This window comes from Emydura macquarii, unplaced genomic scaffold, assembly GCF_026122565.2.
Source record: "Emydura macquarii macquarii isolate MOO-44397 ecotype Brisbane River unplaced genomic scaffold, CSIRO-AGI_Emac_v2 contig_2676, whole genome shotgun sequence".
Lineage (NCBI taxonomy): Eukaryota > Metazoa > Chordata > Testudines > Chelidae > Emydura > Emydura macquarii.
In genome coordinates this window covers 24,921,651-24,949,235 of record NW_027132813.1, presented here as the reverse complement: position 1 = coordinate 24,949,235, position 27,585 = coordinate 24,921,651, and the positions used below count along the sequence as shown (strand labels likewise).

General features: G+C 38.0%; 1 protein-coding gene across 1 annotated transcript in view; it reads right to left on the bottom strand.

Moving 5' to 3' along the window:
• CAMKMT (calmodulin-lysine N-methyltransferase) overlaps positions 1 to 27,585 on the bottom strand; it is a 335,286-nt gene that overhangs the window by 267,119 nt on the left and 40,582 nt on the right. The gene's annotated exons all lie outside the window — the stretch shown is intronic.

The following is a 27,585-nucleotide window of genomic DNA, read 5'->3' as shown; positions in this document are numbered from 1 at the left end:
TTTAGCTGCCTGCCATTGAGCCCTGGATTGGAGCCCAGTGGAGTGGTTGGACCCAGGTTCCCCACCAACTCCTAAAGAAGGCTAACCATGGAGGTCTATCCCTCAGTGGGGAGCCTAGCTGGGGAAAGACCTTAAAAATACAAGGGTCAGGACAAAGAGACCTCAGCCCAAGGGGAAGCCTTGAATCCCTCACTTAATCCTGAACACGTCCCAGTTATTAGACTCTTCATATGTACCCTAAAAGGGGTGGACTTGAAAATGTAACCTGGTTGGAGAACTGAGTCACTGAGAGGACTGGCCAATATAGGGCAGACAGGTAGTAAGAAAAGGGAATGTCCAGGTGGAAAGCAACTTTCCAAACCCCTACTCAACCATTAGGTGGCACTGCCAGTGAGTGTTCCTCTTCACAAAGACTGAAAGAACAGGAGGTAATGAGGCAAAGACGAGACTGATTCAATTAATGGACCCCATCCAAAATTATAAAACAAGTCTTAAATATAAGGGAATTTAACATTACAACACATTATTAGCAAGTGTCCCACTACAGATTAACTGACTTGTGTTAGCTGGGCTAACGCTACTGCATTAAAAATAGCAACATGGACGTTCTAGCTCAGACCGAAAACACAACACTCCACTCCCATGGATATGATGGGAGGATCAAAGCCTTAGTCAAATCTACTAAGATTTTAGAGCCCAAACCTGACTTAAAACACATTAAGATGACATTAAAACACATTAAACTTAAGCACAAGCAAGTGAACTGTTCTGAATATTCCCATCAAGCTCAAATTCAACCTCCTCTTCCTTAGAAGAGGGACTGTTATGTTGGTTTCCAAAACCTTATAAGCAACTTCTACTTCCTACTCCTTGTCACTTTTCATGTAGTTTCTGCACTGATGTCAATGCCATTATGTTCTTCACTCCCTCTTGTGGTATCCCAAGTTCAGTGACATGAGTGTTTTCTTGACTTATTTCAATATTGCTATCATTTTCCTTTGTAGGTCTTCTATTTCTGTGCTTTGTAAATATACTGATTGTTTTAGTGTAGTTTCCATTCACTCAAAATTATCTTATTTTTTTCAAATAGACACAACTTTTGGATGACAAGTTTTCTGTTTTTAAGGTCAGAACTTCACACTTTCTTCTTGTCTGTGGTGACATGACACTGCCCTTTGCCCTCTGAAGTTCTAAAGTATTTTAAATTAAAACATTTCTTTTCCTCACTGATACTGAAAAGCAATCATTTAAATTGGAATTCACTTTATCCCTTTTGATATGCACCTGTAAACATCAGTGGAATTTTGCTGCCTAATTACATGATTGCTTTATCATTCCAATTAAATCATTAATTAACTGATCGCAGTATCCTTTAAATAAGGTGAGAGACGAATAGGAACATAAATGAGTAATAGAGAACAACATTTGATAAAGAAGTAATTGAGCAGCAATCTAAACTTTTATTTTACTATACTTGGATATTTAGATGGAGTTGAGAATTTAGCTTAAAATTCCTGCATCTAAACACAGTGGAATCCAGTTGTTCCTAGATATTTGATGTTATGTCCTTTAACTATTAAATTAATTCCCTTTATGGATTCAAAACAGATTATAGGTAACGAGGCACAGAGATTAAGCCAAGTGAATAAGAATTGTCTATGTCCCTAAACACAGGTTTGAAAAATCTAGCTACAGCTATAATATAATTTTAACTACTGAATTTCTGTAGTGATTTCAAACACATATTACATGTAAAGTATACTCATACTGAGCTAAACTATTAAAACAAACCAAAACACTTTGGTTCAAAATAACCAACAAGAAACATTTTGAAGATCTTAATTAACCCTGAATAATACATGCAGGATTTGAAATGAGTCCAAACAATGTCCAGCTTAATGTTAAGAACTTACAAAATGAGCTATCAAGGCCTATTAGTACATGGTAATGGCTTAGGTACTTCAAGAAGTGACCCTAAAATCTTTATTCTGACCCAAGTTTCAGAAATGGGGCAGAAGATTGACCCTCACACAATATAATCAGCAAAGGATCTAAAAAATGTATCTCTCTGTTATGTGAAACTACAGCCTTATTTACTCAGGCATGTTCACTTAGGAGTTAAGGCCCACTCAAGCATCATTTCAGGGTTAAAGGTTACAGTGTAAAGCTATTACATTTTCAACCAGAGTACCATGCTACCATTTGTCTTGCACTAGTAACACATTCAGACATATATACCCGTTGTTGGTGAAAAGTAAAAAGTTAGACAGCTATCGTAATGTATATTCTACTTCCTTTATTATTTTCTTCAAAAAACTTTAAGCATAAAAGATAACTCAAATAGCTCTTGCTAACCTTTAGGCTAATTTGTGCTTTGTCCTTCTGTGTTATTTGTATTTCTCTCTCTCACATACACACCCTGGCAACATTGTTTTGCACATTAATACTTTTTTTTACAGAATAGACAGCAAGTAACTTCATGATTTGTGTCTATTTATAGATAATATTACTAACTTGCTACTATGTCCATATATGGTTAAGTTTGAAACAGTAATAGAAGAAAGCAATGTTTTATTTTGGAAACTTAGTCTCAATGTATTTAGTCTTCATGACTGCAGAAAAATATACTGTACTACTATGAAAATAAATAAATAAATGTGTCTTACAATAGATTTGTGGGCAATAAATAAAGGTTTAGTTATTATTTTAATTTACATATTGTTGATTATTTCCCCCGAAATAAGAAGAGAACAAAAAGACAACAAAACCCAAAAAAGTAAAGGAATGCAAAGGGCAGGAAGAGGGCAGGAAGGAGAAAGGAGAGAAACTTCTTGGTTTTCTTTCACTAGGAATTAATCAAAGATTTCTAAAAAGTCAGACCAAATCTTTTCAAATTTGTCTGAGCTTTCTCTTCTCCAAAATTTCCCCCACTTTTTAGCTGCCATGTCAGCCAAGTCACTGTGCCAAGCTTCTATTCTTGGCAGCAGTTTGCTTTTCCGTTTAAGCAATATGAGTAGACTAAGAATGATTAGATTTTTATCAGTAAATGTCAGTAAACATCAATTTTAACGTATACACCCAAAAGGTACAAAAAAATGTTCCATTGATAAAAATCAAAATTACAGATAGGCTAAGTAAGATACTGCTTGAGAACATATTAGAATTTCATTTAAGGATATTTACTTTGCATATTTTTATGTGATGTTGACAATTTGTGTTTTAAAAGTTATAACACTAACTTTTTGAATCAACATCTATTACATTTAAATAATTACTATCTAGCCCTCTCCACTGTCTGTCTGCCCTATAATTTCCTGCATCTGTGTAAATTTAAACTAATAAAATATCAAAGAAAATGCTTAAAAATAAACATTGATATTATCTGTCAAAATTATTTAAAAAAAAAAAAAAAAGAATTCTGCCATGCCCAAATGAGAGTCATTGGGATACAAGCACTGCTCTAGAGAACCAAGCTTTCCATGAGTTGGAGAGTTTCCAAGATGGGAGATATACTGTATTCCAAAACACAGTTCTGGGAAGTAGCTTTTAAGGATGAATGTTATCATAGTAATCCCCCTGCCTTCTCCTAGCCAAAAGGATTGTATCCTGGGAGAATCCCAAAACATGTGAGCCAGAGTGGCGCCAGGAGACTCCAGTCTGTTTTGGCAAGGCCAATGCATTGTAACCTATGCGGGGACCAGTGTGAACAAAATACAATTTTCTGATGAATCAGCCTTAATTGTAGATCAACAGTAGAATTTTAGTGCTTTACAAGACATATCCCCAGTGGCCAGGGTTCAAGGATATACACAAATATTTGTTCTAAAGGGTTTAATTTTTAAAAGTTCTCTCTAAATGCTTCCTATTCTTTAGACCATTCATTACATAGCAATCCCAAATAAGAACTCAGTATTACTTGCCCTTCTCACCACGCACAGTACTTGCTACCATAAATAGTCCCATTAACTCAGTGGACAATGTGCTGTAGTAAGGATTATGATTGATCAGAAGTGTAGAAAGCATTTACATGCTCTGACCCTAACAGAGAAAGTTAAAAGAACCTGTTAAATTAGTGATGCCTACATTAGAGAGGACAGCAGTTGGAAATTCTGAAGTATTTAGAATGGCACTAGAGGCACTAGATGTCCTAACAGGCCTTTTCCATCTCCATTTTCTATGGTACTTAGATGTCATAGGCTACCGATGCACTTATGTTCACTATCTCAAAATATAATTCCTGGAAAAACACAAATGACAGGGTTAGCTAAATATTAATGAAGAGAGATGTGACATTTTCAGCTAAGTTAGAAGTCACTCTTTTTAGAGTTAGCTTCTTAACTACTATATAAAGGGAAAGAAGTATAGCAAGTCAAGGTTCAGAACCAGAGCAGCAAATCATTTTTTTAAACACATAAGCCTGCAGTTAGACTCTTAGACTTTAAGGCCAGAAAGGACCATCATAATCATCTAGTACAGTGGTTTTCAAACTTTTTTTCATTTGCAAACCCCTCAAAAATTTCAAATGGAGGTGCAGACCCATTTGGAAATCTTAAGCATAATCTGTGGACCCCCAGGGATCCAAAGACCACAGATGGAAAACCAATGATCTAGTCTGACCTCCTTCTAATTACAAAGAACAGACACTTGCTAAAACAAGAACATCTTGGTTTTACATATCCTTTCGACTGACACACGGAGAATCAAACCTACCAACACCTACTAGCCTATTGTATGCAGCTGAGCCAACATTACTAGAATTTCTCTTTAAAAACAGTATTTGATTTTAAGACATAGCAGTATTATGAATCACAGCATGATTCTGTGTCTAGAGGTTAGAAATGAAGTGCTGTACCAAATATATGCAGATGCAGTATACTTTGAAAAGGAATATTATGATTTCTTGGTACACTTCCTACCTACACATTTCAATTTTCATTCTATTGGGGCCACTTCAAGAAGTGTAGAATCATTGTTTTCATGAACTGAAGTCTTTAAACATGTAATTCATTCTGTAATCTCTGTGATATAAATATAAAATTACACACAAAAGCCCTATGTTAAATGAAGATTAAGGTTGCAAAGTCAAGTGCTCAAAAATTATGGAATGCCAGAAGTTGCTAGTGCAACATTATGCAGCCCCCTTGTGCACATGCATTGTGATATAGTCCTTACATGATCTCAGATTATTTTTTTCACAGGACCCCCTACATCATTCCGTGCACAGGACAGACTGTGCTCATTTAATGAGCAGTTATTCAGTATTTTGTTTTAATCTCCTGATTAAGAGTGGCCTTGTGCCTAATTTACTGCACATTATTCAAACCCTGTGCTGAAAACAGAACTATTAATTTCTTCATAGGCTTTTCAACGGTATTCATCACTACAAAATCTGAATGTTCCACAAACATGACAATTTATTTTCAAGACATCCGTGAAGTAAAGCAGTGATATTATCCTCATTTTACAGTTGGGGACCCACGGCACAGAAAGATGAAACAAAGTTTCCACTAGTTTTGAGTGCCCAGTTTGCAATATCCTGCGATTTTTCTTAACAGTACTTAGCATTATACAGTCCTTCATACATTCAAGCACAACTCCCATTGACTTCACTTGCAGATGTGAATGTTCAGAACTTTTGCAAGTCAAACCACAGCATCTAATGTTGGTCGCCCAGAAAATGAGGAATTAATGACCACTCTGAAAACTTTGGCTTAAGTGACTTGCTTGGCATCATATCAGGAACTCTGGGGTGGAGGCAAGGAGAGAACCCAGTTCTCCAGGGCAGCATTCAAATGCCTGAAGTATTAGACCCTCTTTCTTCTTGTTGCAGTCCTCATTCACTACTGTATATACCTTCCAACTTCTTCAATAAAGAAGGCAAAGATTCTCCTGACAACAGCCTCTATACAACCCCATTTTCCCACAGAGTAGGTCCTTCCTGAGAAATACTGAATCATTTCCCACTCAGTGAGAACTGACTATCCTGCACACCGAATGAGGCAGGGATCCTGTCATATTCAACCATGTAATCAAAGATTTTATGATAATGCATATGCATAAGGGAACTGGATTAATGTTACACGGGTTACCTTAATTCTGGCACTGTCTAACTTTTTTTTGCAACCTTAGTAATAGTATTTTAATATAGATTTCTGTGGGTAATTTCCTAGATTTAAAAAAAAAAAAACTGAAAAAAACTATTTCCACCATGTGGCATCATATAGACACTCACATGTGTTGTCAGTAGGCTTAAAAACCTTTCAGTCCACAGCACAGACCTCTGCCACTTAACGTAACAGAGTAACTGACAGCAGTAGTAGGTTGTCATTCTCTATGTGAGCTAGCACTAGAGAAGGTTCCAGTGGGTTTCACAGATATTTGCTGACAGCAGAGGAACAGTGAGACTCAGAAATCTTGGGTTCAGTTCCTGGCTCTGGAGGGGAATGTTCTCTAGTGTTCATGCCCATCTGCCTGTTCCCCATGTTTGGTCCTTTATGGCCTGTCCCCTTCAATCTGTCCCTGTCCCAGTCCTATCTCTTCCCCATCCCTAGCTCTTTGTCCTCATCCCATTCTACGCACCTTGCCAGTCCCAGTCTTCACTCATCAAAGGTTTCTAGTCCCAGTCCCAGTCTCCTTGTACGGACATTCCTGCTCTCTTCCTCCGGGCTTACCCATTCAAATCCCAGTCCTCTTTCTCAGACAATTCCTCTCTCTCCCACCCCAGATGCCTTGTCCAATTTGTCTCCTCCACTCCATCCGACCAGCTCCCTGTCCCATTTCCTTCCCAGGGTTCATCTTCCAACCTGTCTCCTTCCTCTCTGGTTCCATTTGTCAGTCTCCCTCTTTCCAAGCACCACTCTATGTGCCCAGCTAGTTCCCCTTACTCTCTCTGGTTTCTGTCTGTCTCCCTCCCTCACATTTCTCTCCCCATTGTTTCCCAATCCTAGTTTCTTCTCCTATCTCCCAATTCCTCACCTAATGTCAGTCTGTCTTTCTCCATACCAACGTCTCCCAGTCTACCTGTTTCCTCCTCATCTCCCAGTTCCCTTAACTACCCAGTCCTAGTGTCCACGTCCCAGGCTCCTTGTCCCAATCTACTCCCCCCTTCTCCCTCAAGCCTGTTTTTGTCCTTTTGGCATTCAAGTCAGATGGTTCCTACCACCACACCGCCTGGGTCCCAACAGGTGGAACATCAAGATCACAGGAAAGACTCTGTCCTTGTTCTCAGTTCCAGTGCCCAACTTCACACCCGCTCATAGCAGCTGGGAGCAGGGACTGCTTGGAAACTCTCTCTTAGAGCCTATTGTCCTGGACAGATGAAATCTTCAGGAAATTTAGCTGCCCAACACTAACAAGTCTTTATTGAGCATGTGCAAATAATGTTTTCAAAGGCTTCCCCATTGACACCTCTGATTATGAGACCCTTTTCTCAGTTGCTTATACTTTTGCCCAATTTTAACTGCTTGGACTGAAATTTTGGGACAAGTTTGGGCAGACTTTCATCAAAACAGAAAAAGGCACACCGCTGATACTAAGAACAATCATGACAAATTTCAAGTTCCTGCTCCAAAACATGGGAATGCCAGAGTTTCTCAAAGAAAATATCATAAATTTTTTAACATAGCCAAAACAACTATTTTCAAAAGTATCCTTCTTAGAAATGGCTGAACTGCTTTAGCTGAAACCCTTCAATAAATTTCAGCCTGAGGCATACATCTGGCATGGAAAATTTCAGTCCAAACAGTTAAAGTTGGGCAAAGTTATAAGGAACCAAAAACTGGAGCTTATCAGGCAAGGTGGATTGGTTTAAATCAAGGTGATTTAAATCAGCAAGAGAAAAATCATTGATTTAAATCAAGTTTCCCACTGATACTTCTTCACATATTTCTTAAACAATGGTGCAAATCTGATCACTAAAACATGTTAATTTACAACTCAATACAGCATTTTACAACATCTAGGAGGGTATACTTTGTGTAATTTTTTAGATAACTTGATTTCTATTAATTTAGGAAACAGTACATAACACATTACCTCTGTCAAGCTGCAGATGCAGCAGCAATACATTAGGAATGGTAAGAACTAAATCACACACACAAACACAATAGCAGTTATATTTTATTAAAATAAATCTTAAATGTTACATAAATGTTTCACATTTGCAATTGCAGCAGTCTCCTGAGTTGCTGGCTGACAGCTGTCTTTAAACCCCTTTCTTTTTTTTAATTTTATTAACTCTAATAGACAAGTCATCACAACACTAAATGTGCACTGTCCTTAAAACTTCTACAACTAGCTCTCATCTTCCCCACTCCACTGTCATTTTTATTCATAGACTGAAACAGAAATACGAGTTGTCCTGCTTTTTCAACTCACCATCGATTTCTTAGGTTTCAGTGAATAATACCAAACAATGAAAATATTCTCTCTGTGCCTTCAGAGGAAGCTACTGCTGTGAAAAGTTGGCTTAGCAACTGAAGGAACTCTGTTTCAAAGTGCCTGGCTAATGATTTCCACCAATTTAGGGGAGTGACTTTGTTCAAAACATCATCAGTAAACAGGTACTGTTTAAATGGTTCTGCTCCAACCCTGAAATTTATTATGACTGACATAACTGAGGAGTGATTTTGAGATGCCCATGCCATGGCAGCAGCATCTTCTTTAGAAGTTAGGCATCTACCTTTATATCTGGGGTCGAGAATGTTCGCAAGAAAATGAAGTGGAGTTAGTGCTTGATCCATTCGCTTCTTTATTGCCCACAGTTTAACTTTCTGGTGAGGTATTTCTTTCTTCAATGGCTCTTGAAGTGCCTTCCAAATTTCGACAGCATCAGCAATGCCGCAACAATTTCTCTGAAGGTTGTTTAAGGATATGGATATAGGCTTCAGTATACTGAGCATATCCTCTACATTCCTCTTTAATCCAATGTTAGATACTTTGGATGAGATACTTCCATCTATTTTATCATGGTTTTCTTCACAAAGTTTTATGAGAATAGACCAGTTCTTAATAAACTGTTCAAAACAATCAACCACAGAATTCCATTAAACATCTTGAGGGAGAATTAGTTTGGATCCTCTTGCTCTCTTCAGTGAAGCTGAAGCAAAATGGTTGTTACAGAAGTATTTTGCGACTTCAACAACATTTTCTTTTATTCCTGGAGAAGACGGACTTAAGTCTTTGGCTAAAAGATACATTAAATGGGCACTGCAGCCATATGTTATTAAGGAACATCCTTCCGTTTCTTCTTCTAAGTGTCTTCTCATCTTTGCCATGTTTGTAGCATTGTCTGTGACAAAACTGCACACGTGGCAGTTGAATTTTTGTTCACAGTTTATTACAGCTGTGACAAAAGCATGGGGGAACATAAGAAGCTGTGTGTGTACTGAATAAGGTCTTCCCTTCTTCTTTCCAGTCCAGTCCACTGTTCATTTCTACCCTGCCTCCATCCTTTGTTTCTCTGTCTTTAAGACAGTGTCTTAATTAATTCTTCAGCCTTGCTTGGCCCAGCTCCACCACCACATAAGCACAGAACATCAACAATCCTATCCAGCCTGTATCTTTCTGTGCACATGTGACTTCAGTCTTCTGAGAAACAGAAACTGAAACAAAGTGAAAGCCCAGAACTTTCAAGAAGCAAGAGCTGGTAGTTAGACTGGACAGACTAGAGCCATTAATTCATTTTTATGAGACTGTAAGTGTAGGTTTAGCATGTTCGCGACGAGATTTAATTGTAACTGTTATTTTTTAAATGAGAGAGAAACTTAGTATTTTATTGATGATTTAAAAAGAAAATTTAAAAAATCTGATTTAAATTTAAAAAAATCAGACTTTTTTTTTTATTTTTTAAAAAAAATAATTTATTTTTATCCACTCTGTTATCATGGCAAACGTCAAGCCACCTTAATTATAGGTGGCACTACCAGCTCCATCTATAATTAAAAAAAAAAAAAGCAAATAATGTTAAGAGTGACAAAAAGCAAGATAATTTAAATGTAAGGATAAAATGTCATTCTTAATGGTCTCCTTCTTGTTCTAGTATTGCAGGACATCCATTGCTCAAAGATTCCTGTGGTAGCTTGACATAATAAAGGTGATGGATTGCAAAGTTCCAGCCTCAGAAAACTTGACTGATTTAATTACAATATCCAGGCTATTAAACCTTATGTTTAGAAGATCAATGATTTGTTGAATTCTGCATATTTAGAGCAAACACTTCAACAACATGTGCTAACAGTATTTGCAGATTTCTGTTGGCATTTTAGTATCTTAGGAATAAAATCTATTATTTATTTACTATATTACCATAGTACCTATGAGCCCTAGTCATGGACCAGGACCCCACTGTGCTAGACACTGTACAAACACAGAACAAAAAGACAGTCACTGTCCCAAAGACTTTAAGTATACAACAAAAGACAACAGAAAGTTAGATAGAGGAGTACAAAGAAACAATATATGTCAGCATGATAGGCAATGTTCTCTGCACGCCAGTGGTGTAACAATTGTAAAGTTCCTAGAAAGTCAACTACTCCGTTTGTCACATAAGGTGTACCTCCTCCATGACGTTCCACCAAAAAAAAAAAAAAAAAAAAAAAAGGCAGAATTCCTATTTTTGAGGGAGAGGGAGGAGTAGAACTTCCTATCTTTTTCTCGGCTGAGATACACTGGTTCCAATTACACCATTCGAAATATCTTATCACTACAGGCTGGATTCCAACTTCATCCTAAAAGTTCACACCCTCCTGTCACATTCTGTGGTGCAATCTAGACCAATAAGAGTTTGGGTCATCACCTTTACAACTGTACACTCAGGTGCCTTCAAATGCTTTGCTGCTGTAGCTCCCTTGTCTGGATGCTCTCAGCCAGCAGATAAGCATGCACTGGAGTGTCTGTGTGATAAACAGCTCTGGCTCAGCACTCTGATTTCAGCTGTCTGTGTTACAACCCAGACAAACCCTGGTATACACCAGGTTTAGTTACACCTGATACAATGATCCCAACATCTCCCAGTCCTGAATTTTCCTAAAACAACATGCTCTGTAATGTCCAGCGCTCTCCTGGACCACTCAGAGGAATAATATGGTTCATTTGCTTTTCTAAAGAGTTGCTTATCACTAACTGGCATTAACAATCATTTCAATTCAAACAAAGCACTGGGTTGGTTTAGATTAAAAGTAAAACAAGTTTATTAACAAAAGGAAATGGAACTTTGAGTTCAAGCATGAAGGATAGATTTAGAAATGATTACAAGCAAATAAAATGTGAACAACGCTTTCCAGAGACTAAGACTTAACAAAATTTTAGTCTTGATTCAAGGTGTGATTCTTAGCACTCTTCCTTCCAACAATACAGCTGACCACCCCTCTGATCAGGATCTCTCACAAAGTCCAAAGTGTCCCCTTTTTTTCTTAAGATAACTTGGGGTTCTTTTCCACTCTTTTTTATAGTCCAATGAACCTCTGAAATGGATTCTTCTGAAGGTTACCTCCAGATAAAGTTCATTCAAGCTCTGAGGAAGGAGTTATGGAGTCAGGTGATGAAGGAAGTTCCATCGGGTTTCTTCCCCTGCTGATGTTTGCTAAAATGTAAACTGATTTGTTCCTCCAATCTCCTCCCCATCATGATGCTGAGTGATTATATCCTTCCCTTGTTAGACTGATGGTTTTGTTTACCTTCTATGTAAATGCATTACAGTTGTTTCTTAATGTATCTTGGAAGGACGGTCAAAGGGGCAGAAACACATTCCTTTGTCTAGGGCAGGGTAACTTCAGCCCTGCCTTGCAAACACTAATTTATAACATAATTTCAAATTTGTTTGCAATTTTGAATTTGTCCTCCATACATACACCACACAATAGTATTAAAGATCAGTATGTTATTAGCTTTCTAGTGATATCTTACATGGACATCTTTCATAGAATCATAGAAGTGTAGGACTGGAAAGGATCTCAAGAAGTCTTCTAGTCCAATTCCCTGCACTCAAGACAGGACTAAGTATTATCTAGACCATCCCTGACAGGTGTTTGTCTAACCTGTTCTTAAAAATCTCCAATGAGAGAAATACCACAACCTCCCCAGGTAATTTATTCCAGTGCTTAACTACCCTGACAGTTAGGAAATTTTTTAATGTCCAACCTAAACTGCCCTTGCTACAATTTAAGCCCATTGCTTCTTGTCCTATCCTCAGAGGCTAAAGAGAACAATTTTTCATCTTCCTCCTTGTAACAACCTTTTATGTACTTGAAAACTGTTATGTTCCCCCCGCCTTCTGTCTTCTCTTCTCCAGACTAAACAAACCCAATTTTTTCAATCTTCCATCATAATTCATGTTTTCTAGGCCTTTTAATTATTTTTGTTGCTATTTTCTGGACTTTCTCCAGTTTGTTCACATCTTTCCTGAAATGTGGAGCTCAGAACTGGACCCAAGACTCCAGTTAAGGCCTAATCGGCATGGAGTAGAGCAGAAGAATTACATCTTGTATCTTGCTTACAACATTCCTGCTAATACATCCCAGAATGATATATCCTTATTTTACAAAAGTGTTACACTGTTGACTCATACTTAGCTTGTGATCCACTATGACCCTCAGATCCCTTTAGGCAGTACTCCTTCCTAGGCAGTCATTTCCCATTTTGTAATGTGTGCAACTTATTGTTCCTTCCTAAGTGCAGTATTCTGAATTTGTCCTTATTGAATTTCATCCTATTTACTTTGGACTATTTCTCCAGTTTGTCTAAATCATTTTGAATTTTAATCCTATCCTCCAAAGTACTTCCAAAACCTCCCTGGTTGGTATTATCTGCAAACTTTATAAATGTACTCTCTTTGCCATTATCTAAATCATTTATGTAGATATTGAACAGAACCAGACCCAGAACTGATCTCTGTGGGACCCCACTCAATATGCCCTTCTAGCTTGACTGTGAACCACTGATAACTGCTCTCTGAGGATGGTTTTTCCAACCAGTTATACATCCACTTATAGTAGCTCCATCTAGCTTGTATTTTCTTAATTTGTTTATGAGAAGGTCATGCAAGACTGTATCAAATGCCTTACTAAAGCCAAAATACACCACATCTACTGCTTCCTCCCTACCCATGAGGCTTGTAAACTGTCAAAAAAAAAAAAAAAAAAGCTATTAGGTTGGTTTGACATGATTTGTTGTTGACAAATCCATTCTGACTGTTACTTATCACCTTATTATCTTCTAGGTGTTTGCAAATTGATTACTTAGTTATTTGCTCCATTATCTTTCCGGGTACTGAAGTTAAGCTGACTTGTCCGTAATTCCCCGGGTTGTCCTTATTCCCCTTTTTCATAGACTGGCGCTTGTGACCCATCCATGCCTACAGTAGCTCACCTGAAAATGCCAATGTCAATGCAGGATGAAAAAAGAAGAACAGATTCTCCCAAACTGGTGGCTAACACTGCAGTTAAATTCACCAACCAGTCACAAACTGTGCTTCTGATCCCCCATACTGGTTAACAGGAAGCTAAAACAATAAGTTACACAGCCTCCTCTAGTGCATTTCAGTCTCTGGTTTCCAATCAACAACTGGATTCAGTAAAGAGATAAGTTATTTAATCTCTATTCCCTTTACCAAAATGTTCTCCTGATTCCCAAAGGATTAGCCACAATGCCAGATCAATATAAGTTTAGATCTTACCCAAAATACCACGCTGCCAGTCAATTCTTTAGTAACTAAAACTAAAGGTTTATTATAAAAGGAAAGAAGCAAATAAGAAGGGAGATGTTAAATGATCAAAGCAATCAGATATACACAAATGACTTTAAAGTCCATATATATCAGATTCTCAGTAGAATTGTGGAGTTTGCAAGCTTGTACAATTCCTCTGGTATACATCCAGTACCTGGATGGGTCTCAGTCCTTCGTTTCACAGCTTCAGTTGTAGATGAGTTGCTCCAGAGGTAGAAAGCAGGAATGGAGACAAGATAGAGATGGTGAAGCTGCATTTTATAGTGTCTGGTCTGTCATGTGGCTTGTTTCAAACAGTCCCACAGCAGACGGCATGGAAAAGCCTCAGAGTTCCCTGTCTATAGGCATGTTCTCACGTGTACTGGTGACTCATAAGATGTAGCCCTGGGATTCTTTCACTGGATTCATTGTACATTTGAGTTTTCTTGATGGGCCATTAAGCAGGCTTAGTGCTGCTGCCATCCTCTCTGGGGGTGTCACCCAGAAACACAGCACAAGTTTGAAATACAAATATACCATACATATTTAAACTCAGAATACAAAACTGATACATACTTATAAATGTGCTTATCAATCTTAGCAAATCATGACTTTTCCATCGATACATTGCACGGCATATACTATACAATATTTATTGTATTCTGTAATATTGGTATCAGTAATATTATAAATGCTCACCCCTAATCCAAACAGTGTCACAGCACTATATTTGTCTTTTTCCAGTCCTCTAGAATCTCTCCTGTCTTCCATGACTTTTTGAAGATAATCGCTAATGGCTTAGATATCTCCTCAGTCAGCTCGTTGAGTATTCTAATATGTATTTGATCCGGCCCTGGTAACTTGAAGACATCTAACTTGTTTAAGTAATTTTTAACTTGTACTTTCCCTATTTTAGCCTCTAAACCTACCTCATTTTCACTGGCATTCATTAAGTTAGATGTCCAATTGTTACTGAACTTAAATATAGATTATGATTTAAGTGAGTTGGGATACACTGAGCTGGCCAGGCCAGCTGAAACTCACTACCCGGTACCAGTGAGTCCCTTGCCTTCTTCCACCTCCCCCACCTCAAGTTGCTTAAAAAAAAAAAAAAAAAAATCAACCTGAGAGCCAGGAAGTATAGTTCATTTCATTCATGTGATGAGCCCAGTGAAATCAATGGAACTTGTTGCATGACTAAGTCAAACAGAATTTTGTTCTTACAATAAACAATTAGTAAAACATGACAGTAGTTCAAAAACTGCCAATGCTTTCAAACATATTGAGGAAAATGACATATTGCAGTTCTAGTTTCATCTTCATAAATAATATTTATATGACTAATAAGATTCCTGTTTCAAGCAGGGTTAAAGCACTGAATGCCTCTAATGTAAATCTGCAACGTCTTACTGCAGGAGAATTCTCGGATTTCTTTTATACTATCTCCTTCTACAAAAAAAGTCATCAGTTGACACTGTTGACACTCCTGGAGTGTCCTTTTAGATGATTGGAGTCCTTTTAGATTATTGGAGAACCTGGTAGATCTTGTTTCCTGTAAAGCATTTGTCTGGTTCTTAGTTTGTTTATGGAACTGGAAACATGTTTCACATGCAGTTGATTATGCTTAGTTTTGTCAAAGGGTCCCACAAGGTGCTGTGGGGCTCATAGTTTCCTGGATTCTTTATGCTTCCTTTTGACAGTTCAGCTGAGCTATCACTGCTGTGCAGATGTTACTTAATATACAGACAGAACCAACAACAGTGGCCCTGTTTACTCTGGTAAATGCAAAGAACCATATATGAAGACTTTTTCTAGCACACCATACATGAAAAAATGATATTTTTATTGTTTTCTATCACTAGCTATACAGGGCAGTCCAGTTTTGCAAACTGTCAGAAAAATGTTCTAGCCTAGGCAACAAATCTATTGTGTAAAATAAAAAAAAAATCACTATCTCACCCTCATGCTCGAGTTGAATTCTACAATGCAAATGTTCATGGTAATTATATAATCATTAAAGGGACATTAAGAATTTGGGCAAAACATTCAAGCTAGTCCTGTCTTTGTTTATTTTAACTTGCAAACCTATGGCGATGTTTTGACATCAGAACAGGAACCCATAGATTTCTATTGACATTTTTCACTTCACATCATAACTCTGTCTCGATAGACTAGACACAACTGAAGTCTTACCTTTTTTAATCAGACTGTACAATCATATCTTAATTAAGTCTCCCCAATCTGTTTGAAGAATAAACAATACTAAAGAATTAATATTTTTTAAACTCAGAACACGGAAAAAATCTGAGTGAAATCTTGGCCACACTGAAATCAATGGGAATTTTGATACTGATTTGAATGGGGCAGGATTTTGGTGCTCTGAGTGCAAACTCATCACTGGACTATCCACTGCAGAAAGATAATGAGATACTTGAAAAAATTCCCAAATATAAGACATCATTGTGTGTAGCCTTATGAAAAAGGCCAATGACTTTCTGGAAGTAGAAACAATATTTGAAGTGCTAGCTGCAAAAAGAAATAGACAAGCTATTCTGTGTATAAGCACACTTATATAGCTAAGTGAATAGCTCAGAAACATTTCTTTAAAACATATTTTAAAAGGACACATCTTGTATTGGGAACATTTGATATCTATTCTAATTAAAATGATCCCACATTTTCATAGTTCATTACAAAAATATTTCACTTTAAATGATAAACTAACAATTTGTATGATGTAAGTAAATTTAATTCTTGTTAAAGCCCTGAAGTTCTTAATTTATCTACAAAACAGCGCTGGTAATACAGTCCTCTTTAATCATCATCAACATGCCTCTATCCCTTCAAAATTAAAGCTAAGGAACAATGTGTAGTTTCTTTCCCCGTTCAGTCCTTTTATTAAGGCTGCCAACTGCAATGATCATCTACAATCACAGTTGTTGATGGACAGAGATGACTGGTATCATATAAACAACTTAATAAAGCATCAAATTTCAGTCACTTCTAACGTGGGCCATATTTGAACAAGGGTTTTTGGAGCAAAAGACCATATCCTGTTATAACTCTCCTCAGTCAGGCTGCAGGCAGGTCCCTGTCCTCAAAAAGTGGACCACAACTACAGGACAGAGGGAACGGAAGGACAAAGACTTCACAGTTAGTCCATTTCTGAGATAGCAGTTAATAGGGTAGCACTTTGTCGGAGGTTCTTGTTTTCATAAACTTCTCTCTCCCTTCCCATATTATAAATTCTGGTTACTTAGGGCTACATTCACAAAGGAATTTATGTGTAGTAATGCTCAGGACTGCCATGCCTAACTTTTAGGCACCTAGAAAATCACTGAGATTCACAAAACCTGAGTTCAGCACATAGACTCCCTGTACAATGAATGGGGAGAAATAGGCTCCTAAGAAGAGGATTCACAAAAGCCAGCATGCTACTTGGTTCCCCACCTAAAATGGCCAATAGGAGATGCCAAGGCAAAGTTCCACCCCTCTCACGGAGTTTGGAACCTAAATCCAGGCTGCAGGGAGACACCTCCCTCTGCTTGGGATTCTCAGCAGCAAACCCTCTCTTGGCATCAGGCACATATGCTGTATAGAAGCAGAAAAGGACCACCCACATAACTTTTAGTCCATCGGTTAGGATACTCACTTGAGATGTGAGACACTTCTGGTTCAAGACCCCTTTCACCAGAGGGATACAAAGAATTTGAACAGGAATCTGCCACCTCACAAGTGAGTGTCCCAACCACAAGGCTCTGAGATATTCTGTTATAACGCTCGCTCAGTTTCTCCTGTTGAACCTGTTCCACTGTGAATAAATAATTTATACACTCACTGGAGTAGAGGGACCAGATCCTGGGTCTCCCACCTTCTATATGAGTGCTCTAACCATCAAGCTACAGAGTCACTCACACTCTCTCTTGCATATGCATGCACCCAATGACTCATTATTTATTTACAGTGGAGCAGCTTCCTGGTTCCCATCCCTTCTTCTTCTCAGGTGGGGGGAGGAGACTTCCCATCTCCCACATCCTAGGTATGTACACTAACCCCTGGGCTAAAAATTAAGTGAAGTTCTCCTCTTCCCCTCACACTGCTATGGGGTCCCAATCCAATAGGTGAGCTCTGAACACACTTACTGACTCAAGCCCCACAGGCAGGTTAGGAAGAGGAATGCCTAACTTTCCATGGTTAGTCAACACTCTGCTCTTTACACATCAGGAAACCTAGTGTGAGGCAGCAGGATGCAGAAACATTGGTGTCGCTGCACCAATTCTGCCATGACCACCCCTCGCCCCCCCCCCCCCCCATTCGGTGCTAACAGTCAACCCACGACCTGACCTTATTAGGGTATGCCTATGTGATCGACTGTGCCTTCGGCTCCCACGTCATATATGGGAAACGAAACTTAACTGACCATGGGAAACGAAACTTAACAGCAACCAGGAAACGAAACCTATTGCAAGTATCCCCCAGCCAATCTGGTGCTGGCACGAAGCCCATAAAAGGTGTCTTATCCAAGCCCCTGGCTGAGAGCCTTCCCGAACTACCAGCCTGATCACCTGGTCCAGACTCTCCCGTGTCCCTCTCCCCCCCTCGGGCGCGAATCATTTGTTAGCCAGCCGAGTTCGAGTTTTTGCGTTTATTATGCTGTGTCCCTTTTTCGTCTGGGTGGTAAGGAGTTAATTATCAGCCCGTGTTCTTCAGCTAGCTGACTGTAACATTCCTTCGTATCAATCTGTTTCTCGCCGTTAACTGTCTGTTGTCTCTTTAAAATTTGTCTGTGCCTTGCAGTTAACTGTCTGTTTAGCATTCCATCGTATTAGCTTGTGTATTGTAGTTAATTGTTTGTTTAAATGTGTATAAATAGTTAAAATCCTATATTATTTCTGTTGTCTTATAATAAAATCCAGTTAATTACTAACCGACTCATTATTAACTCTCGGGGATCATTAACCTGTCGGAACAATTGGCACCTAGGGAAATTTTACAATTTAGGCGCCAAGCAAGTTTAGGTGCCTACAGTGTTGAGGGACAGCTGAGCAGGGACTTTGTGAATCCCAATGGCAGTTAGATGCTGAAGTCTTTTTGTGAATCAAGCCCTTACTGTGCATAATTTTTCAATCCTTTTCCTCCAGAGTCTTGAACTAAGATAAATCTAATGGTGAGATATTTTACTGTCCATTTAGAAATTAGTGTAGAGATAAGGATCAGAAAAAGTAATTAAGAGTGGATGAGTATTCATTCCAGTATACCAGTACCCATTTTGTTGAGTGTATTGTCCTTTCCATCAATTGCTCACTTTAAAAAGGCAGCTTGCGATAACTGGAGATTTCCCTTCCCTATCACTATCCACACTTTATTTAACCTTTTTATGTCAAGGCTCATATTGTTACTCTCATTTCAGTGTCTGACTCTTGGAGCTGAATAAAATGCTTACTCCTTCCTTAAAATAACATCCCATAGAACAATCTTTAAGGATTATGCCTTTAGCAAATATAAAGGGAAATTGAGTTGCTGCGCTCATTTGCTTCGAAACCTTATTATCCCTTTAGTTTAACAGCAATACAATAGAGTTTAGTTATCCAAAATAAAATAAGGTGCCCGTTTACTCAAGATCTAAACATAGATCTAACAAATATTTTGGTATATATAAAGTAAAGACGGGCTTGAGCCACAGAATCCTGACCTGGGCCCAAACCTTCTCAAAAAATTCAGGGCTCTTTCAATCCATTTCTAAGACAAGTGTCATTAAATAAAAAGTATGTAACCAAAAATATCTTCATTACCAAACCATTTTAAAAATAGAATTTATTCTTCTTTTATAAAAATATTTGGATATTCTAGTTTTATTTTAATTTTATTCCCCATTCAGTACCCATTGCTGTATCTTTGAGAGAAGTAATGCTCTCTCTCTCTCTGAAAGGGCAACAGAGCTAGGTAACAAGTGGTAATCAAGTTCATTACTCTTTTCCCATTAGTAAACAGATGTCATAGTCACACATAGTGGAATGACCCCCCGATCTCAGGAAAAATCATACTGATGGTTCTCCTTGAGACATAATGTATGGATAAAATATTTTCCTACATTATCTTCAAGCTAGTAAACCATGCTGGAGTTAGCTCAGACATTTACTTATCAGTATCTAATCCCATCTCACATCTTTAGAGTGAATAATTAAATATCTCTTCATTACAGGGATTTAATATTGTTATAGATTTAAAGAGAAAATATAATGAGTGATGCAAAAAGCACTGTCTGATTGGGGATGAAAATTAGCTCTCCAATCAAAGATATTTTCAGCATTTAAAAAATTTGTCAATATAAGTCCATTATTAGTACAATATTTTAACATGGCACATAATGGAAACAAAAGAAAATGACATTTTGTACTTCTGTAGTGATGCCTTTCATCCAAGAATCTCATAACATTTTACAAACACTAAATAAATTTCACAACACCTCTGAGGTAGGGGAGTAGAATTACTCCAGTTTAGAGATGAAAAAAACTGAGGTATAGTGATGTTTAGGGCCATATAAAGCAAATGTATTGTTAAAGTGTAGCATTTATTCACACAAGTATTTCCACTGAAATAAGTGCTACTTTGCATAACTACCACATGAAAAATTGAGCCCAGATGTCTTGATTCAGCAGGGGATTTAAGCAAATATTTAACTCTAAACATGTGAGTAGATGAAGTCAATGGCACCATTCATTTGTTTAAAATTAAGCACATGCTTAAGTCCATTGCTGGATCAAGCCCTAAAGGCTTGTCTATACACAATCTTTGTACCACTTTAAATGCATCAGTTTGAAACTGGTATGGATAGAGCAGTACTTCCCCTCAGTGTAGACCCAGTTATTCTGATATAAAAAGATGTTTATCATGCTATATCTTATTTCTGTAAATTTATGTTCATTATTATCACCAATGCACAGACAGGAAAAGAGAGGCACAAAGAGGGTAAGACCAACATTTTCAAAACTGGTTTTTAATTTCAAGCGTCTAATTTTTTGGCTACTCAAAAAGTTCGTCACAGAAGTTCTCATTTGCTGAGCTACTGAGCCCCACAGCTTCAATTAACTTGAACAGAAATTGCAGGTGGTCAACATTTCTGAAATATCAAGCAGTGTCTCAAGTAGGGCACTGTAAACGTTGAGGCACCTAAAGTTAGTGGACACTTTTGAGAATGTAATCCTCCATGACTTAACCAAGGTCCCACAGTAAGTCTGTCAGAACTTGGATTAGAAGCCTGACCTACTGACTCCCACTTCCACTATCTAACCACTAGATCATGTAGCTGTGAAAGTGAAACCTCAATGAAAAAATAACAACATTATTATAAATTTGTTTAGGTTATTACAAGCTTGTTTGTGTCTTTATTAAGATATAGCTACAAGTATGTTATAACCGGATGTGTGAAAATACAACAATACCTGTGCATGTTTAGTTAGTTATTTAGTTAAAATATTCAGTCTGGTTAAAGAAATTCCAGAGGGTTTCTGTTCTGTCTCCCAAGGACAAGCAAACATCAAAAAGATAACCTCCTTTGCCATAAACCATGCTTCTGACCACTAAAATGTTATGTAGACAGCTGCATTTTAAACTTTGCCTTGCTTTAATGTTATACTGTCTTCTTTTGTGCCAAGTTTAAAAGATGTATTGGTTATTGGAATTTGTGCTTTGCACAAAATATTTAATAGACGTTTAATTGTTGTAACAATTGTAACTATAAGGAATGTGGGTCAAGAAACAACAAACCATGTAAAACATTCATATTTTAGGAGAAGGAATACAGAGTTGTGTTACCAGTGCAATAAATCTAAAGGTAAAGTGCGGCTGTACCAACATCCCTTTTCTTTTTCAAAGAAAAACCTGAGTTTAAATTCCACACAAAGAATTTGAGAAATATCCTTCTTGAAATTGATTTCCTTTATAAACACTGAAGTCTTCATTCTTTAAACTTGGAGTACATTTTATAATGGGGAACGTTATTCAGAAGATATTGGTTACTTCCAACTCATGTTTCTACTTAAAAGGTAAAACCTTTGTATTTCTCAAATGCTTAAAATAGCATAAGTTTTTTCTGAGATATATTGTGTCTCAATGCAAGCCTCCACATAACAACTGCCTGATATGATTGTTATATGTATAGAAAGACATTTTATGTACAAATATGGAAAGATCATTTGACGCCATAACTGGTTACTAATTGTGACAGGGATGGCCATTTCCTGCATTTACTTGGGAGACCTTATTGAATTAAGTTTAAGTATCTTTGGGGTTAATTGTTTTAAATGAATGTGTTCTCATGCCTGAGGGAGGGCTTCCACAGCTCCTCCAGGAAACAAAAATAGTGGGTAGTGATTAAGGCAAACCAACCAGGTTGTAATCCCCAGAGAGGTACCACCCTCCTAGAGAGGCTTGAATATACAGGTTCAAATTGGTTTCTCCAGAGACAAGCAAAGAAAGGACGTCTGGATAAACAGAGTTTAAACTGACTCAAGCTCTTTTTTCTGATCCAGCAAATGGAAAAGGACCTTTTGTACAAGAAAAGGCCCCAATCCTTGCAGAAAAGTTGGAAGGCCTTGATCCTTACCAGAGCCAGAGATCAGAGATGGGTTGACCTCTGGTAAGCTTTTTAGCATGCATGAAAATTATTTTTTATTTTGTTTTTAATATTCTGTCTCTATAATGCTTGCAACTTAAGAATACATGTGCTTGCTTATAAAGAGTTGTGTGGTAATTTATAATTGTGGGTCATTATGCTGTTCATATCTGTGGAAAGAAAAAGTGCACACTCTGGCCAAGAGAAGTGATGGTGAGGAGCCAGAAGCCTAGAATGAGTGCCGTTGGTGGAACATAGAGAGGGAATACAGGTGCAGTTGCCCTAAACTGTGCACCAATATAAGAAGCTATCTGAATATAGAAACATTTATATCAATTGGGAAATTAGTTATCTGGCACTGCATAAGCAATCCTGCATCAAACTCATGAAGACAAAATGAACCTCTATAAAGACTGGTAAAAATAAAAGACAATACCTTCTTTGATGATTATTTAAGTGTAAACAGTTTGAGTATTTAATTTAAAAGACTATTTTGAGAGCTGACTTAACATTCTTATAAGCTCCATGTTAAAAGTATAAGAAATGCATAGGTTTCTGTGGAAGTCGTCTGAAACAAGGCAAATTTAATTCATGAAATACATGCCAGAGCTTGACAATAAAATTAAATGTCAAAGGACCAAGTTATAAAAATTACCTTGTTTCTTATTAATTTAGCTCCAGTGCATATGATGAATCTGACTTGCAGAGTATCATTTCTCAGGTGTTAGAATCACCAACACACTTGGGTACTGCTATAATAAAGGCTTATGTCAGTTTACATTCTATCACATTTACGGAATGTTGGGAACTGGGCAATACAATAGGATTAATGTACTTTCTCCTCAAAGTTCAAACCCTGGCTCATATTACAAGTGAAAGTGAGTAAGGGCCTCCATCCTAGTTCTTAATGGACATCTGTGCATGTCACAAAACCACAACACAGTTTAGCATGACTGGCAGTCACTCCTCAAGATTGGAATGCATGAGAGCACTGAGATGCAGACAGAGTTATGTGGAGAAGTTTGGATAGCACAGATGATCAAACTAGTGTTATTATTCTCTCATTTCCATGAAGCACAAAAATTTACACACAGAGAAGCTTATGGTGACTTTCCATATAAAAGACAACAGTGAATTCTATATTAAATGTAATGTTTCATTCAATTCATTCCCTCATCTTCACAGAAACTACAGACAAAAAACAAACAAACAAAAACACCCAAAACTTTTGTCACTTCATTGACTATCCTATTCTACAATATTCTGACAGGAAAAACAAACATTAAAAAGGTTTCAGTTAAAACAAAATGATAAGATTGTTAATGAAGTGACCATGATCTCTAGGAAAGAAAGAAATACTTCAGTACCAATGCTTAGCAACCATTAGCAAAGTTAAACTAGATAATTAGAAGTTGTATAAACATACTACTGTACACTGCTCTTCTTTTATCGAAAAAATTAACACACATGCCCATTTTCATGATTCTGCAGTAACAGGACTACCTACAATGGGGGCTCTTAGAGACTTTTGCCAAAACAAATAAGGTGCTCTCAGTATCTGAAGTATTGTCATTATGTATTACTGGAAATACCCTGAATCCTCGAAAAATGTATTTAGGTGCCTTATTCTGCAATCACTTATGAACGTCATTAACTTGCTGCACATGAGTGAACCCACTGAATTCAATGGGGACTCAATAAGACTATTTAATTTATAAAGTTAATCATATGAATAAGGATTTGTGGAATGGGGGCCACCGTAATCCAGTCACTGCTAAAGAAATTTGATGTCTGTTTATGTGCAACTCAGAATTCAAATGTCTTGTATTTAGATGCTACTGCAATGCAAACAATAATAATAACAATCACTTACCTACTGTCTTCAATACATTTGCGTGAAAAGATTAAGAATGGGCCATACTGCTTTGGCATAATGCACAGTCATTACTATTGTCCTTGTCATATGTGAGGCAAACCACGATATACCTAATATTGCTGAGTCCCCTTCGAATGAGAAGGTAAAAGGGCTGGAGCCATTTAAAAAAAAAACTTCACTAGTTCACAATGGATCCCCCATGCTATTGAGGTTCTACTGTAATTACTCACTCAAGAGAGTTACTATATAATTTGATCAATGTAAGCATGCAGAATTGCTACTAGAAACCATAGAGAATTGTTTCTAACTGGGAATTACTTGATAATTTACTGTGCATGCATGTGAATTATACTGTAGAAGTCTGAAGCACAAGATTAATTTAAAAGAAAGTGTTTTTCATGTTTACAAATAGAATAGTAATAATATTTTAAGAATAGATAAAATGTAATAAAAGAAAATAAACCACATGGTTTTATACACACCAGAAAAACATATACACTTAAACATATGGTGATGGGGATGACACAAATCCTTTTATTCCCACAGAGATTCTTGCTCAACTAACTCCTTTTTCTTATCTCAGGCCTGATCCACAGCCCATCAAAATCCATGGACATACTTCCACTGACTTTAGCTCAGGTCTACATATAGTCTGTTTCACTGTCTACCCACCTGTTATCACTTGTCTACCCTTAGATTGTAAGCTCCTTGGAGAAGCAACCATGTTTTTGCTCTGTTTGTACAGTGCATAGCACAATGGATCCTGGTCTATAAATAGGGCTTACAAGTGCTATAGTAATACAAATCAATAATACAGTTCATTTCCTTTGTTTGTATGGTAGGAGAAAGAGGTCTTGAATAAGGGAAAATATGATTATAAAAACGCAAAAATTGGCAAGGGAACTCAGGGGCAAGGTTAGGGCCTGAAGTAAATTTTTTAAACTGGCTAGATTTCAAGTTGACAGTGTCTCTTTAACGGTAAGTAAATGTTTGGAGTTTAAAAGAGCCAGAACCCTCTTAATAGTAACCAAGTACTGCAGGGTTAGTGTCAGACATAAAGCACCATAGGGGGTGGGAATTAGCATTTCGCATTTCATAGAATAGTAGAAATGTAGGGCTGGAAGGGACCTCATGAGCAGTGGCATACCGTGGGTCTCTGGCACCCAGGGGCCATACTTACATTGGTGCATCCCTCCCCATCAGCAGCAGCACCCTGCGGGGGGGGTCTGTGGCCCGTGTCCCACTCTCCCCCACCTCCACCCCCATCGGCAGCAGCGCCCTGCAGGGGAGATCTGCAGGCCCATTTCCTACTCTCCCGCCGTGGGGGGCAGCGGGGGCTGCCCAGTGGCAGGGGTTGACGGGGCGTGATGGGCTCTGGTCCCTGCAACTCCCTCCTTGCGCCTGAGGTGCCAGGAGGATGCCCTGGATGCCTGTGATGGGGGGTGGGGCGGCTCCGAGGGCCTGGCCGATGACCGTCCCCAGGACCCCGCCTCGGTATGCCACTGCTCAAGAGGTCATCTATTTGAGTCCCCTGCACTGAGGCAGAATCAAGTATATCTAGCCTCTCTCTAACAAGTGTTTGTCCAACCTGTTCTTAAAAACCTCCAATGAGTGGGATTCCATAACCTCCCTTGGAAGCCTATTCCAATGATTAACTATCTTTATAGTTAGAAAGTGTTTCCTAACATCCCTTGCTGTGGATTAAGATTACTTCTTGTTGTACTTTCTGTGGAGGTGGACAATAACTGATCACCATATCTGTCCACATTTGTTCATGTGTCCTAAAGTGTGGTACACAAAATTGGACAAAGTACTGCAAATGAGGCCTCCCCAGTGGCAAATAGAGGGGAATAACTACCTCCAATACCTTACATATGACACTGCTGTGAATACACTCTTGAATGAGGATAGCCTTTTTCACAGCTACATCACACTGTTGACTTACATTCAATTTGTGATCCCACTATCCCAGATCGTTTTCAGCAGTACTACCACCCCGCCAGTTATTCCCCATTTTGTATTTTTCCTTCCTAAGTGTAGTACTTTGCAGTTGCCTTTATTGAATTTCATCTTTTTTATATCAGAACAATTCTCTAATTTGTCAAGATTGTTTTGAGTTCTAATCCTGTCCTGCAAAGTGCTTGCAACCCCTCCAAGATTGGTGTCATCCGTCCATTTTTATAACCATACTCTCCACTCCATTATCCAAATATTGAATAGTACCGGACCAGGGACTGATCACTGCAGGACCCCATTAGATATGTCCTCCCAATTTGACAGCATGCCATTGATAACTGTGGTACGGTGTGTTGGTCACCGATGTTTATCAGTGTAGGCTGCGTGCGTGTGGCCCCATGTAGATGCTGTCCCAGCTCTGATCAGGAAACCAAGACGGCTCTCATGATCAAATGAATCGACACGACCACAGATTAGCTGAGCAACGAAGGCACCCAGGCAAGGTTTATTGCGTGCGGCACAATAAGAAGTGACCTACGGAGTATCTCTGGGTCAAATGGCAACGGCCCAACGGCGGGACTTTCTGTTATCCCCCAGACTGGACAACATTATTCCCTCTGATACCCTCTTTTATGCATTGTTGCATACAATTCCGTCCTGCCCCCTTTGACGTAGGTAGTTGTCACCCTCTTGACGTAGTCTAATACCACCTTTTTCCATTAATTGGCTGATCTGGGCAAAAACTCCATTTATCACTTTTTAGTCATTTCTATTCATCAAAGTGTCATTTTAGGGACTTAATTCTTTGTAATATCTTGGGACCTCCTATATCTGCTACATAATTTAATATTTTGACAATATTTTGGCAGTATATATGCTTGCAGTATCAGCATTTTTCAGCTAGCTTGGTTTTTTCCACTTATACTCCTTTTCACTTGGCTTTTTCCACTTAGACCTTAGCCTGTTTTACAGGCCTTATGACAGGTCTTATACTTACTACCATAACTACTCTTTCAACCAACTGTGTACCCCCCTTATAGAAATTTCATCCATACCACATTTTCTCGTTTTCTTATGACAATATCATCTGGGACTGTGTCAAAACCTTTACTAAAATCGAAGTTATATCATGTCTACAGCTTCCCCGCATCCATGGAGCTAGTAATGCTATCAAGGGAGGAAATTAGGTTGGTTTGGCATGATTTGATCTTGACAAATCTATGTTGGCCATTATTTATTACACAATTATCCAGTATTTTTCTAGTTATAGAGGTTAGACTGACTGATCTATAATTAGGCTTGGAAGGATTAGATTTTTATTGGTAAATGTCAGTAAATATCAATCTCACCATACACACACAAACCAATGAAAAAATATTTCCATTAATAATCACTGAAATTTACAGATAGGCAAAGTTAGACATGTGTATAGTATAT